The following is a 15631-nucleotide window of genomic DNA, read 5'->3' as shown; positions in this document are numbered from 1 at the left end:
TAATGGTATTAGTTATATGGGGGCTAGATCAAGTTATAGTTCAATTTTATCTCTTTAAGGAACAAAGAAACAATGTTATGAGTGAAACATTCTTTCTAATTTTCGTTAAGATTACTTACATCTTGACCGATATATGCGGTAAAAAGTTACTCGGAATTTTAAAAACCTTTATGTTAGGTATATAGAAGCTTAGGAATTTCAATTGTATATCCCATACATTGATTGATATTTTCAGTCAAAAGACATCTATAGATAATGTGATTCACATATTTGATACCAAGGGGCGTAGTTGGTTATATTCGGATTTTGGTCATAAGGTAGCATAATTAAGGTCTTATTCGTGTAAAGTTTTACCTCGTTATATTAAAAGCTTTTTGATTTTTGTTTTCACACAATGATACTCCCACTTCCACTCCCGCTAAGACCCCTCATGCCATCTCTGGTGTAAAAGTTTATACTTCAGGCCTATTTATTCATTGATTTATCGCACTTTAAGTCGTTTTAAACGGTTCCGTTACATGGGGAGTGGACAGCGTTATTTTCCGATTTCATCCAATTTCACTAAACTATTATAATCTGTTGCTTAAGTATAAAAAGTGTAATGATTTAGGCACGAAATACATTGAAATTAACGATAACGTAATCATGTGCAACATATGATTCATATTTTAAGAAAAGAAGTGGAATTACTGGGGCCGTAAGCAAAAGTAAAAATCAACTTGATATAAAACGGTTACCCTAATATGCATATGTGCTTATATGTTATTGATACGTATATAGGTATTCAGTGGCAGGAAGTTTTCCCACATTAGCGAAGAAGAGTTCAACTGCATGATGCAATTATATATCCTACAAACACTTTTGATAAGATTGAATTCTCTTTGCTGCACTTTAAATTAAAGAAAGGAGTAATTAGCCCAACTGCAAAGAAGTTTTGAGCCATTATAGCTCGTTTCCTTGCTCATGTCGTCAAAAAAATAATTTCACGCAAATTTCTCATTACTTAGTTTATTTGCACATAAAGTTATACAAGGGAAGTTATGTGCTAATAGATTGTACTGAGGTAAATTATGAACACAAATTTAATAACGAAGTGGCACTAAACCAATAAGAAGAACTAAAGCGGTCATATTTTCAAGCTACTTATGGCTTTTCCAGGCATTAGTAGAGAACACACCTGAATGCCAGTCTACTGGTTGGCCTTGCTTTCTGTGTAACTATTTCTTCGACGATGTATTCCATGTATGTTATCAAGGCATTTCAGAATAGAGCAATGTTCTCGAAAATGGGTCACTGACGCAAGTCGAGAAAATACTCGTCAATGCCAATTTTGTTGTTGGCGGTGTTTACGTTGGCTGTACTGTATTATCTGGGTTGAAATACACACTTTGGCCATTCTTCAGATGAACTGCGAGACGCACAACAACAATCGGAATTGCAAAAGTAAATATCCTACAAAGCACTTTATTGCAGTTTGATACTTGCTGATCTCACCTCTTTCAAGGCCAATTGTCATCTGGTGAGCTGCGCCGATAGAGTGGATATTCATCATTTCCAGTTTGCGTTTCCGAAAGAAAAGCACGTGGATAGTGTTTCGTGCATTTATTGTCAGACATTCAAACTGAAGTGGGATTGTGGTGTCCGCAGGGTCCATGAACCATATTGGTCTTCACCACTTCGTATAATTCTTTATCTATCTCCGGTCATGAATTTCCCCAGAATTGATTTCATCAATTTTATCTGGTGTAGCCACTATCAAAAGAAGAATGTGTGGGTACAGCAAACCTTTTTTTGCTCCTCAACAGAGTACATCCAGCATCTAACTGCACCGTATATACATACGTTGCTTTAAGATAAAGTCCATCAAACATCGTTGCTGTTGTTTGAAAAGTCGTACTGTAACATCGTGAAGATCGCTTGCTGGTTGACAACGATCTATACGTGTAGAAACGTATATCATCGCATCCTGCGAATGCTCGTGAATATGCCTTGGGCTGCCGTTATATATTGATTGTAAAAAGAACGCCGACCGATATTAGTTTGACCTCTTCATGGCATCGTAACAAATTTCAATCCGTAACTGATCACTTTGTATGAAACACACATAAAGTTTTTACTGAATAATTTTCAAAATTTACCTTTTAAATAGCCGAAATAAAGAAAGCAAGCGACTGAAAGGGAACTATTCAAATAATTTAGATATAAATCAATTGGAAAACAAAATAAAAAAAATTGTATATGGAAAAACGTCACTTTTTGGAAATTTTAAATTTTTCGATTTTTTCTCATAAAAACTAAAAGGTTTTTTTATTTCTAAACCTTCCCAGATCCACACCGAGCATTATCTTTACTACTAAACAAACATTCATTTTTACATCTATACAAAGAAAAAGAAAAAAGAAAATGGCTATTTTTAAGGGTTTTCCAGCAATTATTCGAATTTTTCTCGCCGTGGGAACCATCTCTGAACTTCAGCGAACATTTCTTTGACCACCGTGGCATTAAAGTCGCCATGCTCATAGAAGGTCGTTTCGGTCTAATTGGAGGAGATTTTTACGTAGCGGGTCCCAAACCCAGCGAACAACCCTGAGGAAGGATGGTTTGCCTTCTCACTTTAGCTCCCCTTCAAGCGGATATTATGATGTCATGAAGGTTATGACTACTAATTTAAATGTAATCAAAGTAATTATAGCAAAAAAACGGAAAACAAGAGATGGCGTTAATTTCAGTCAGCTATAAAACCTTTCGAACAAAATATTCCTCACAAGAACTTGGTTTTGATCGGTTAGTTTGTATGACTATTGTAAATGCTATAGTGACAATTTCTTTCCACCACTGTCTTGGAAAAAATCCGTACCAAATTTCTTGAATTTTTTTGCAGAGAAAAGGGCATGTCGAAATTTCACATAGATATCTCAAAAACTGAGTGACTGTACAGACAGATAGACGAACAGACGTGTAAATCGACTCAGCTCGTCATGCTGATCATTTATATGAGTATATATTTTATAAGCTCTCCGATGTTTTCTTCTGTGTACTACAAACTTCGAGGCAAGCTTAATGTACCCCATTCAGAGTATGAAAGTTAGTTTGGCAATACGTTGAACTTTTTGTTTTAAAATCACATAAGTAAAAGGCTGCAATTAAACACCAACTCTACAATACTTGGTAAATGTAAGGAAACTTTCAGATTATACTTCCAATTAAGCATAGAACGCTCCATGCTTACTTTGCTATCATAAAAAACTAAATTTCTACTATTACGCGTTAAAAGTTTTAAGGCTAAAGCTTTTATATTGTCAACATTGCACTCGAATTGCAATCATACCAACATATGTTTACGAAAGTACGATAGCTTGTTACCTTCAGGGACATTCTGAAAAGTTTTAAGTTGTGCTAAGCTCTTCCTATCCCCTTTGGTTATGCAAAATTCTAACACATATTACTTACCGACCAAATCTGATGTAGCTCAACACAGTACGCCAGCGCTCTTCTACAGTTAACCAGCTCAACATTATGTTAAATCCCGCTCACAGCTCTGAGTGTGAACATTTTTTTTTTAAGATTAGTTGATTGTATATAATCTGCTAAAACTTTGCATTATTTTCACATAGAGCTAAATCATCTGGCACAAAAAGTGTCAAACTCTAATCTGCTTATATGGAAAGAGTTTGTTTAATTGTTTGGAAGCCAAAACTAATGATGCACATGCCTCAAGTTGTGTGCAGTAAGTGAAAATACATTATTTTCCATGAATTCAAAATTGTTTGTGCACAAATAATGATACATAGAAAATAATGCAACGACACGTGCAATTCAAGTTGAGAAATTATTAAGCCAATATTAGGAAGGGATCATAATTTATACACTTTATTTTAGTCTTACATACTAATTTTTCAACCTTATAGAATTATTGCGTCTGCACTCAAAGTTTTAAGCATACATGCTACAAATATTTCTGAGTATGTGTCTCTGGGTAATTTTCAACTATTTGATGCCAGACTTCAATACCGACTCTGGTGTTCGAAATCCGTGTTACTCGTAAAACTTGCACAATTAATAGTCGCACAACTACTGAAAGGCACGGCAAAAGTTTCAAAAGAAAACTATTACGCGAGACTCTGTGAATATATTCCATGGAGGTTTTGAGTATGTCTGTGAACAGACAATAGAACACTATGGAGAATTTCGTTTAAAATGTTCTGGGTATAAAGGAATGATGGCCGCAAACCAATTAAATAATACAGCATAATAATAAAATTACCTGCCGACGAATGCCTTACCCCACGGTGCTTAAAAGCACATAGATCAAAACAAGCTTTTTGCAAGTATTATTTGGTTTCAATTGGCTAGGTGAAAGCGACCCAACCAAGGTGGAAAAGCAAAATAGTATCTTTTTACCCAACCAAATTAAATTACTCAATAATGAGAATGCATTAATTTTTGACTGTCACCAATACAAGAATCGGGCGCTTTGAAAGGTACCGCTACTTGTGTTAAGCTGAAATTGTGAAAGTACTTGTTAATGACTGCCGACTTTTACATTTCAACATTGCGAAGAGCTAAGTTTTTACAGCATTTGGGTCAACCGACGATCCTTCGGTCAGAAAATGCTGCAGGCAATCTTTTTTATCACTTTGTGTCTGTTCCCCGTTTTTATTACTGCTATTGCTGCCGGGGTATGTAAGTGTGTTTATTTATCTTTTACTCTTCCTGCATTTTGCCTAGGTATTTCCGCTTTAGTTTTTATATACTATCTTTTTATAACTTTCAAAGAACACTTTTTATACTCCTGCAACATCTTGCTATAAAGTATAATGAATTTGTTCACGTAGCGGTTGTATGTATTACCTAAAACTAATCGAGATAGATATGGGGTTTTATATATATATGATCAGGATGATGAGACGAGTTGAAATCCGGTTAACTTTCTGTCTGTCTGATGGTGCCAACCGTAACTTTATTAAAAATAGCTATCTTGACGAAACTTGGAATGCCCGAACCCTGAAAAAACAGTCACGCAAGGTTCGTAAATGGGCGTAATCCGACCACTGCCACTTCCACAAAACGCCATTAACCGAAAACGTATAAAGTACCATAACTGAATACTAAAATAAGATATACAACCTTTATTTATCACAAGGGATCGCAGTTGCATGGCGCTCCTGTGAGCAACAAAATTTCAAAAAGTGGACATGGCCTCGCTTCTAATAAATTTAATTTACATATCTCTTAAACTACTAAAACTACAACAACCGAATTCATCTAACGCTTAATATTAGCTCCTCCCAACAAAATGAAAATATATGGAATCGAATGACCATCTTGCTTACTCCCCATATAACGGTACTAATAAAAGCACGATAAATCAATAACTAAATACGCCAGAGGCATTACATTTTGCCTCCGAGATGGTACCAGAGTATATCTCATATAATGCAATTTAGAATTCCAGTTTATGATTACACTTTTCACTATACAAATCAAGAAGCAATTAATATAACGGAATTAAACTTTGTACGAATAATGCCATCGAAGTATGATCAAACTTGTTCAAGTTGCAATAGTATGGAATGTTCGGTTATTCCTGAACTTAGCTCTTCCTTACATGTTTTAGTGTCTTTTATATATTTTCCTAATTCAATAACATTTTAACGGAAAATAGCGAATTATTTCAAATGTGGAGAGTAAATTACTTCAAGTATGTCAGAAAAATATGAAGTAGAAAAATATTTACTAAACTTTATAAAAAAATCACGTTTTAGGAAGCTTAATTTAAGGGCTATATTAATAAAATTAATTCCCATTCCACAATCCGTTATTTCAGGGATAGCTACGTTTACCTGGCCAATTCCTTAGTACTGTGCGAGAATGGGCGAAATTATATAAAAACCACGCCTACTTCACAAATAAACAAATTTTAAATTCCATCTGATTCTTTGACTTTTCAGCATAAAAACTAAGAACCAATAGATATATCTTGATAAAACTTTTCACGAGTATTACCTTTGCGGTGTGTCACCTTATGGTCAAAAATTGTCCAAATCATGCCAATACTATTCTATCCAACAAATACCGGAAGTGTACCCAATGTCTGACTTTTTGCCGAAAATATAGTTTAATCTGTGAAATATATAAATGAAATTTGGAAGCAATCCTTTCCTCAAAATAATATGTCTATATTATGCCTAAAAAATATGCATCACCAATAACAAAATTACATTTCAAGTAGTGGCAGCACTGGAGGAGTCACTTGAAACTATTTCAAAATGAATAAACAGATTAGAAGAAGCTGAAACTCAAAATCCATTAACGCCAATACAAAGATCGTTCCAAAGTAAACAGGACTTAAAAAAACAGAACAAATGATTTTTTCGGCAAAATCAATTTATTTTATTCAAAGTCTCCTTCTTCACAGCTTTTTGCACGGTCCCAAACCATGTCGAACGAGTGTTTTAGCTCGTTGGCCGGTATGGCCGCCAGTATGCCGGTGCAAGACTTTTGAATGGCCTCTACGTCTGCATAACGCTTTACTTTCATGGGCAAATGCGTGGAAAAAGTCGCACGGAGCCATATCAGGTGAATACGGGCGTGGTTAATGGTTAAAATGTGATTTTTGGTCAAATAATCGGTCACAAGCGTCGTTCGATTGTTGGATTCTGAGCAATTTTTGGTCGTCAGTCAATTTGAGTGGATCAAACCTGAACAAACCGTGCACACACCTTTCGTAAGCCAAAATGTTCGGTCAAAATGCGATAAATCGATGTTTTGGAGATTTTCAATTCCATTTCCATGAATTTCAATGATGACTTCGGCTGATTTTTAATGAATTCACGCACAGTTTCGATGGAATTTCTGGTGATCACGGATTTTGAATGGCCCACATGTTGATCGTCATTTATATCCTCACGACCACTTTGAAAACGTTGAAACTACTCGTGCACTCTGCTACGGGATAGGCAATCATCGGCATAAACTTGTTTCATCAATTGAAACGTTTCGGTAAAAGTTTTACCAAATTTAAAACAAAATTTAATGTTGGCTCTTTGTTCGAAGCTCATTTTCGCACCGATAACCACAAACATATTGACACCTAAAACGCAATAACTTCATTTCCAATCAATTAGGGAAATTATCCCCGCCCCCTTGCAACCGCAGAACCTGAAAATTTCACTTGTTTGCTAGAAATATATTCTCTGCATTTAAAAAATGAAAATACAACAGTGACACTCTTCTCACTAAATACACTATGGTAATCACAACAAGATACTATCATAAATTGCATTATATGACCTGTCTAAACTTATTTAACCCTTTTCTGGGCGACTCACAGCGGAAATACTAAATTCTGAATTGAGAAAGAGTCGAAGTCTTGAGTACAGTATGAGACATATATATATATTAATGGGGCGTTCGATAGTCGCAAGCGGCATCGTGTCTATATGTTTTTCGTAGTTCGTGGTGTCACCTAGCGTCAGTTGACACCACGAACCACAAAAACTGTGTTTTACTGTTCATTTTTGTGAGTGGTGAAATTTCACTGACATTCAAACGAGTGTTTACATAAAAATTGAGGTTAGGTTTGTTTATTCAACAATAGTAGTAGCCAATTTTGCATATAGAACCCGTGTTTTTATTCACCGATTTTTATTCACATTTTGTAAAAAAAAATATTCGGCCGAATATGCTGTCATGGCTCCGTGTTTCTCGCATCGAAAGCGTTGACAGTGCCATACGAGATGTCGACATATTCTTCAAGAACTCATTTCCAAAACGTGTGAGTGTATTAGCAAAGATACTTGTTGAAAAATTTTCCAGTTGTGTGAAACAAGATGGGTAGAGAGGCACGATGCTGTCCTTCAATTTGTTGCGAAGTTACCGTTGATCATCGAAGCTCTGTCAAAAATCAGTGAGTGGAAGAACAGAGAAAAAGCAAGCAAAGCAACAATTTTCATATGGGCTTTGTGCAAGTTCGAATTTATTGTCGGGCTCTTCTGCCTCAGCGACATTCTATCGCTCACCCATTCGCTCAGCGTAGTTCTTCAAAAGGAAGCAATTGATTGGCGAAGGCATCAAAAATGATTGGGACGTTGTTTGCAACGTTGGAAAAAAAGAGGTAAAAGATGATGAAATATTCGATTGATTTATTCAGAGGCCAAGAAATTGGCGGAAAAACTCGATGTTGACGAAGCGAAACCGAGAACATGTGGTCGACAAACGAAACGCGAAAATTACGACGTGAAAACTTGCGAAGATTACTACAGGGTCTCTGTCTACATACCTCTGTTGGATACCATCAAAGAAGAGAAAGGAAGCTCGTTTTTCACAAGAAGTTTTGTATGGTTACCAATTGTGTGTGTTGCTCCCGGAAAAAGCAAGTCTTTTAAAAGAAAACGAAATCGATGATCTAATCGGATGCTTGATAGAAAGATTCGGGAATCTTCTGGATGATGAAAAAAGCGTACAAAAATTGAAATTCAAAGGTGAATTAAGCTACTGGCAATGTCACTGGCAGCAGCAACAAAAAATTGAAGGCAGCGAAGTTCCAACTTCTGCACTGGAATTATTAAGAAAATGTGATGTCGACATATTCCCAACAATCCACACCTATCTCCGAGTATTCTGTACATTTCTCGTAACAAACGCGAGCGCTGAACGTTCTTTTTATTATCTTCGCCGCATAAAAACATGGCTAAGGACGACCATGCTTCAAGACTAGTTGGATTAGCGTTGCTTCATACGCATCATGACATCGAAATCACCGCCGAAGAAGTCATCGAAAGATTCGCAAAACTTGGCAGTCATCGTTTTGCGTTATGAAACACGCAATGTAAAAGGATTTTTCTGTTTGAATTTTTAATAAAATGAGCCACTATGTAGTGCATGCATATGGTTGACTTTTCGATTATAACCACTTTGTTTACCTGAAAATTGTAATTGATAATTTTTGTTTCATAATTTGTACTGTATTTCTCTCGTAATAATAAGTTTGAAACCCAAATCGAAGGATAAATTCAATTTCCCCCCCAAGAATCGTCTCTGGATCCGCCACTGATAAAATTCTCCTAACCTTCCTTTTCTTCATAAAATATATTTTTCGCTAAAATTTTTGTTTGGTGTTTAACAAGCACTAACTTTTGGGTAGCTTACGTTAGAAGCAACAAGTTACTCATACGCCCAGTAGACTAAACTTGCAAATGAATTTATCGCTGATTAACAATTACGAAGTTTTTGTTGCGTAGAAAGTTTTGCATTAATAAGGTGTTCACAGGTTGTTTTATGGACTACTTACGCTACTCAACAAAATTTTAGCTATTTTATCACATGAAAACTTACATACACCCAACTCTTTTTTTACACGGTAGATACGTTCCTCAGAAATCCGTGTAAAAAGAAAAACTAAAGAACTATATTTACTTCGAAAAACCGTGTAAAAAATGTTGAAAACTGTGAAATTTTAAATATGCATACAAATCGTATGTTCATATGGCATTTTATTGAGCTTTAAAACTTAAAATACATATTTCATACAATTGGTAGAGAAAACAACGAACAAAAGAAATATGTTAATCCAGAATTAAGAACAGAAAAATTTGAATAGAAATAAGGAACAAATATTTACATTGCTACATAATTATTCGTCGCTACTTGATAACAAGCGCAATTGTTTGCGACGAACTCTACTAAAGTCGGTATCATCGCTGGAGATATCCATCAATTTATCCAATGGTGAATTTCGTCCGGTAATAGTGCTTTGAACTGTCGGACTACTTTCAGAAAGGTCTTGCGCCATCGACTTTTTATTAAAAAATCGTTTATAGAAAGTTGAACTCTTGGTTTTTTAAGTTCTTTATACAACTCTTTATACCCAGCAATACAATTATTAACATCTTGTTAAAATTTCTGGGCACGTTCCATATTAGAATAATTTTTTAAGAAATGATTCACCATACTTTTACCAAATATTAGACCGTCATCAATTAAACCAGTAAGTTGACAGATTTCGTTCTTCTTGTCGTTATCGCTATTATGGTTCTCAGTTTTGCCGTCATCTGTTATTAATTCAATCAGACAATAATATCATCTATTATTAGATAGATAGATAGATAGATAGATCCCCAAATTCTCCTCCGTTTTTGTGTGCCAAGGCTATAATTCCAGAAGTACCCATCGATGCTTGGGGCACTGAAGCACCACTACTGACGCATTCTGGCCAAAGTGCTTGCCAGCAGGAATTTAATGTTGATACTCTTAACTTTTCTTTGGCCATTGAAGCATATGTTAAGCAATTCAAAACAGAATATTTTTTCCATGCATCAACGAACGTAAGGTTGTCCTTCTCTACTGCATCTAAAATATGTTGGAATGCTGGTTGAATATAATAAAGCTTAAACATATCAATTATATATGATGGTTAAACATTTGAATGCTCTGAAATGGGATGACTTGGCGTATTATCTATGAGCAAAAGCGCTTTAAAATCAAGACTTACATATTTTAACTTCAGGAACAAAGCTTTCTTCGAACCATTCCGTAAACAGACCTTCTGTCATCCAGGCCGTTTTATTCGACCTCCTTTGAACCGGCAACTTTTGAATGTTTTTTCCTCTCAAAGCACGTGGCCTTAATAATGGGTTAATTAAAAGAGGCTTTAAAATTTTGTCACCAGAAGCATTGCTGCACAATAAAAATATTATCCGATGTTTAGCAACTTTAAAACCACTAGCAATTTTTTCGGATTTTGCTATAAAAGTTCTGGAAGATATTTTTTTCAGAACAACCCCGTTTCATCGGTACTGAAAATGTGGTCGGGGACATAGCCCCCATCTTCAATTATTTTGGTTAGTGTGCTGGAAAGGTTTTAGCTGCCTTTCCATCTACTGATGCGATTTTCCTTTAATTTTTAAATTATGAAATGCGTTTCTTTTAAAAAATCCTGTTAGCTATCCATCACTAGCAGAAAATTCCTTTCTCTTATCTTGACGACTTGTTGATGTCTCCGATATAGGCAGTTGCTTATAAATTCGTGGTGGCTTTTGCTTTATAACACTTCATCTCTAACGTATGACAATATTTTGGAACTAAGTTTTGATAAACTGATGACAGATTTTCGTATTTCATTCTCATTTTTCTTAATTTTCTTAATGGTCCTGATAGTACCTTTGGGTAAGCCAAAATACTTGCCACAGATGTTGAACCTTCACCTCTTGCCAGATAGTCCAAGATTTTTAATTTAACTTTCAAAGAAAAGGCTTGCCTTTTACAAATCTTTGAAATTTTGGACATTTTGTTAGCTGTAGTAAAAAATTTTATTTTTACAACTTAACCAAAAATTTGTAGATTAAACGCCTTTTTCACTTTTTCGCTTATTAAGGTCAGAAATGTTGAAATCTAATTGATAGCACGAACAATTGATAAAATATTGCGAGCTAATAAACTTTAAACACTTTAGTTAAGCAATATTTTATGTAAATATCATGCGAACAAATTGTTTATGTAAGAGTTATCGAATAAGGGGATTTCCCAGTTACTGCTATGTATGTTCATTTCAGCAAAGATGCCAAGTGTGGTAGAAACAAACATACTAATTACAAGACAGTGATTTTGAAACCGTACTAACTAGATTACAATTTTTTTACAATTTTTTTTTCAACCGTGTAACAACAATTCATGTAAAAAAAAGAATTGGGTGTATATAAAATTTTGAATGTATACGGCAACTAAACAATAATATGTGAATGAATTGACCCCGGCACCTTTAAAGCCCTTTCTGACCAACTCAGAGGTAAAGTTTAATTTCGCTGGCTTATTTGGTTATTGGTTCGTCGCACTTTTGTTGCTTTCTAACAGTAGCGGTATATGGGGAGTGGATGTTGTTCTTATCCACTTTCATTCATTTTTACTATGTAAGCAGGAGTTCATATCGTCAGGCTCCATACACAAACTTTTACTACATTTTCCTAGTATAGTGGGGTTCTGTGCACATTTGTGTATACGCATATGTTACAGCATCAAAGCTGCACACCTGAAAGTCAAAAAACAAATTGCCATATATGTACATACCTCCATGAAGACGTTCATATTCAACTCTCTATTAACGCTCTTTGTTTTATAGTGGGCTTTTTGTAGTTGCTGCTTCGTGAATTTGGTAGCTAAGCTGAACTTTAAATGCAACAATAGCGTTAAGTACAACAAAAACTTATAAGACAAAAGACTGTCGTAATCAAGGAGGGTTTCATTTTTCGTTGGTGACAAGGCTGCCAAAAAAGAAATGTGCTTGGCAAATAGTACTGGCATTTAAAACATATACGGTCTTAAAATAGAATTATAAATTCAAGAAAGTGCAGATTTAAACACTTTTATAATTGGTTTAGCATTAGCAAATAAGAACGACTTGGAAAGATTATACCTACTTATAAGTATTAGTTTAGTAGCAAATGTACAGCTGCCTACATATAGCTATATTTAACGGAAATTAGTAAGTTTTGTGGAATTTAAGTTGCGTTAGATGTGAAGTCCTACCTAGTCCATTACGCAGTTATTGAGACTGTAGTTCCTGTCACAGCAAGCTCATCAGTCTTACAGTTTCCTTCGAATATCGCTTTTACCAGATACCCAAACCAGTCTAGTCTTAAAGTAACTGGACCAAGTGCTTGAGATAAGGAGTCTAAACACCCCTTCACTAGTCTTGAAGGCACTGTCAGCAAACTTAAGGCTAATATCACTGCACTACTATTGGAGTGGATAGTCTTCACTCAGAAGCAGGCTGCGGTCTAGAGAGGTAGATCAAGTGCTAACGTCATGGCAGCCACCTGCGCTTGGAAGACAGTTGAATGGTGTGGAAGCCTAAAATTGAAGATAAAAGAAAGCTATTGACAATTCTCTATGATAAATTCTCTCTGCAAGCTTTCTCAGCATCTATCCATAAATAGATCAACGTTCCTCTCCACCAGCGATTACTTTCCTATTATGCCTCCCTCGAAGGTATGTGAGCAGAAAAACCACAGCCAGGGCTAGATTCAGCGACCTGGTAACAAAGTATCTTGAAATGAAAACAATATGTGAAGGATTTTAGAGTGCCCAGTCATCTAAACACCAAGATTCTCTGAGACTGAGGGCTATTAAAGCGACCATACCTTTATTTCCATCGGTGCTATATGTAGCAAGGCATTTTGTGTCATAGTTGGTGTGATTCATAGTGCTTTAAAGATAAAGAATTGAGCAGCTCCTTAAATACTCGCCGTGTGCTTTCCAGCGCCTTCCTCCATACACAAATTCCGCAGAACATTATGGACTTAATTATTGTATCGTAGAACCAAAAAACAACCTTTGGGTGTGGTTGGAAATAACACTCAAATCAAAGCCTTAAATTTTTTTTTTCAAAATGGCCCATTTAAAAATATATTTTTAATGTAATGCTGCTGTCATTTTATTAGCTTTAAACAATAAATAAAAGAAGAACGATTAGAAAGGTAAATAAATTTTCTTGCTCACCACCCATCTCACATAAAAGAGCAACCTCATAGCTGTAAATATATTTTTTATTGCCTTAAATTGCCGGTATTTCTGCGCTTTCATTAGAAATGCACACCAGCAAGCCAATAATAAAAGACAAATAAATAATAAATAAAGCAACATTAAAAGCATTCGCAAGGAGCCCTCAAAGGGTTCAAAATATTCTCAACCATTTTTTACTCCCATCAGTACACACCCTCAACTTTCAAAAATTGTGCTTTTGACTTGCCTTAGTCTTCATCATTCTACAATTCTCTTAACGTTTATTTTTGTTCCTACTTACCTTTAAATGTTTGTAAGTAGCAGGATTTTCGTCACGTTTTACTAAAGTAATTTGTAGTCATTTATATTTCGAAACAAAAGACGTGATCGAAATTATGTTAGTTTACTTTAAACATTTGCATCAAATCAAAGAAAATCAATGAAAGTAGCCTTATATTATATTAAAGGAAACAAAAATTAAGTGAGAAGTAAAAGTAGCCTTTTGAAATTGTTTCTATGTTTATGCTAAGGTAATTTGCAAAAAATCACAAGCCTTAACGTTGTAAAGTCGGCCATTAAATTTAGCAGTTATAGAAGTTAACCTTCGGTCGTTGAAACTGGATCTGACATATCTCAATAACGACCTCTTTGTAATATAAGGAAATAACGAATATTTTATTCATGAAAGTATCAATTCAGACAAATACAAATTCCGTCTCAATTACTCACTAACTCATACAAAAGTTTAACATATGGGTAGTTATACGGTGATTTTGCCTTTGAGAAAATCAATCATAAATAATGAAGTAATTTCTCCGTTCGAATACACGATTTTTCTGGTGATTATATAGGATAGATGTTATAAGTGGTAAAAGTTCGCTGGTAAAAAATCAAAAACGAATTACATTTAAATAATCGTTGTAAATGAATCACATCACCCTTCCTCCTAATATGCGTATTTAAAAGTTTCTCAAAAGGTCCTTAATTCCTAAACGATGCGGCACTGAATTTCCTACCAAAAATTTATGCTCGTTAGGATTACCGGACATGTCTCTGATCTCAATCCGCACATCCGCTGACTCAATGACTAAATCTTAAAAACGGATGTCCTTAACACTATTTTTAATGTGAGCACAGCAATGTATACCCAACATCTCTGCACGCACACATGAAATTTTGTATATAACAGTGCGCGCACACAATGTGTAAATATATTTCAACACAAGCATGTGCGGCCTACCTGACGGCTACTTCACTTTGGCTTCACATATCTACCATACCTTCTTTTTCACGTGCCTCTATAGAATAGACTGAAGTGTTTGCCTATTTTCAGTTTTGCTATATTCAACATTTTTTCAACTTACTGACAGTTATTTATACAATTCTCCTGCGACTGCTCCATTTTCTTTTGCTTCGGAGATTCTCAATCAGTCTCAAGGCAATAAAGCGTTGTTGTGGTGTTAATGGAAAAGTTTGACATAAACAATTTACGAAATCATAAGCCGCAAATTAACTTTGAGTGCTTTCAATTTAGTAAGTAGTTCATAAGGTAAGAGTACAAACGATTTAACGTTTGTTGGCATTTAGCTGATTTTCTTAAATTTCAAGTTGTAGGTAAGATTTTGCTTTTTATACTCTCGCAACAATGTTGCTAAGGAGAGTATTATAGTTTTGTTCACATAACGGTTGTTTGTAAGTCCTAAAACTAAAAGAGTCAGATATAGGGTTATATATACCAAAGTGATCAGGGTGAGGAGTAGAGTTGAAATCCGGATGTCTGTTTGTCCGTCCGTCCGTCCGTCCGTCCGTCTGTCCGTCCGTTCGTCCGTGCAAGCTGTAACTTGAGTAAAAATTGAGATATCATGATGAAACTTGGTACACCTTCCTTGACTCCATAAGAAGGTTAAGTTCGAAGATGGGCAAAATCGGCCCACTGCCACGCCCACAAAATGGCGGAAACCGAAAACCTATAAAGTGGCATAACTAAGCCATAAATAAAGATATTAAAGTGAAATTTGACACAAAGGATCGCATTAGGGAGGGGCATATTTGTACGCAATTTTTTTGGAAAAGTGGGCGTGGCCCCGCCCCCACTAAGTTTTTTGTACATATCTCGAAAACTACTATAGCTATG

This window comes from Bactrocera neohumeralis, chromosome 6 (assembly GCF_024586455.1).
Source record: "Bactrocera neohumeralis isolate Rockhampton chromosome 6, APGP_CSIRO_Bneo_wtdbg2-racon-allhic-juicebox.fasta_v2, whole genome shotgun sequence".
NCBI lineage: Eukaryota > Metazoa > Arthropoda > Insecta > Diptera > Tephritidae > Bactrocera > Bactrocera neohumeralis.
This window is presented reverse-complemented; position numbering follows the sequence as displayed.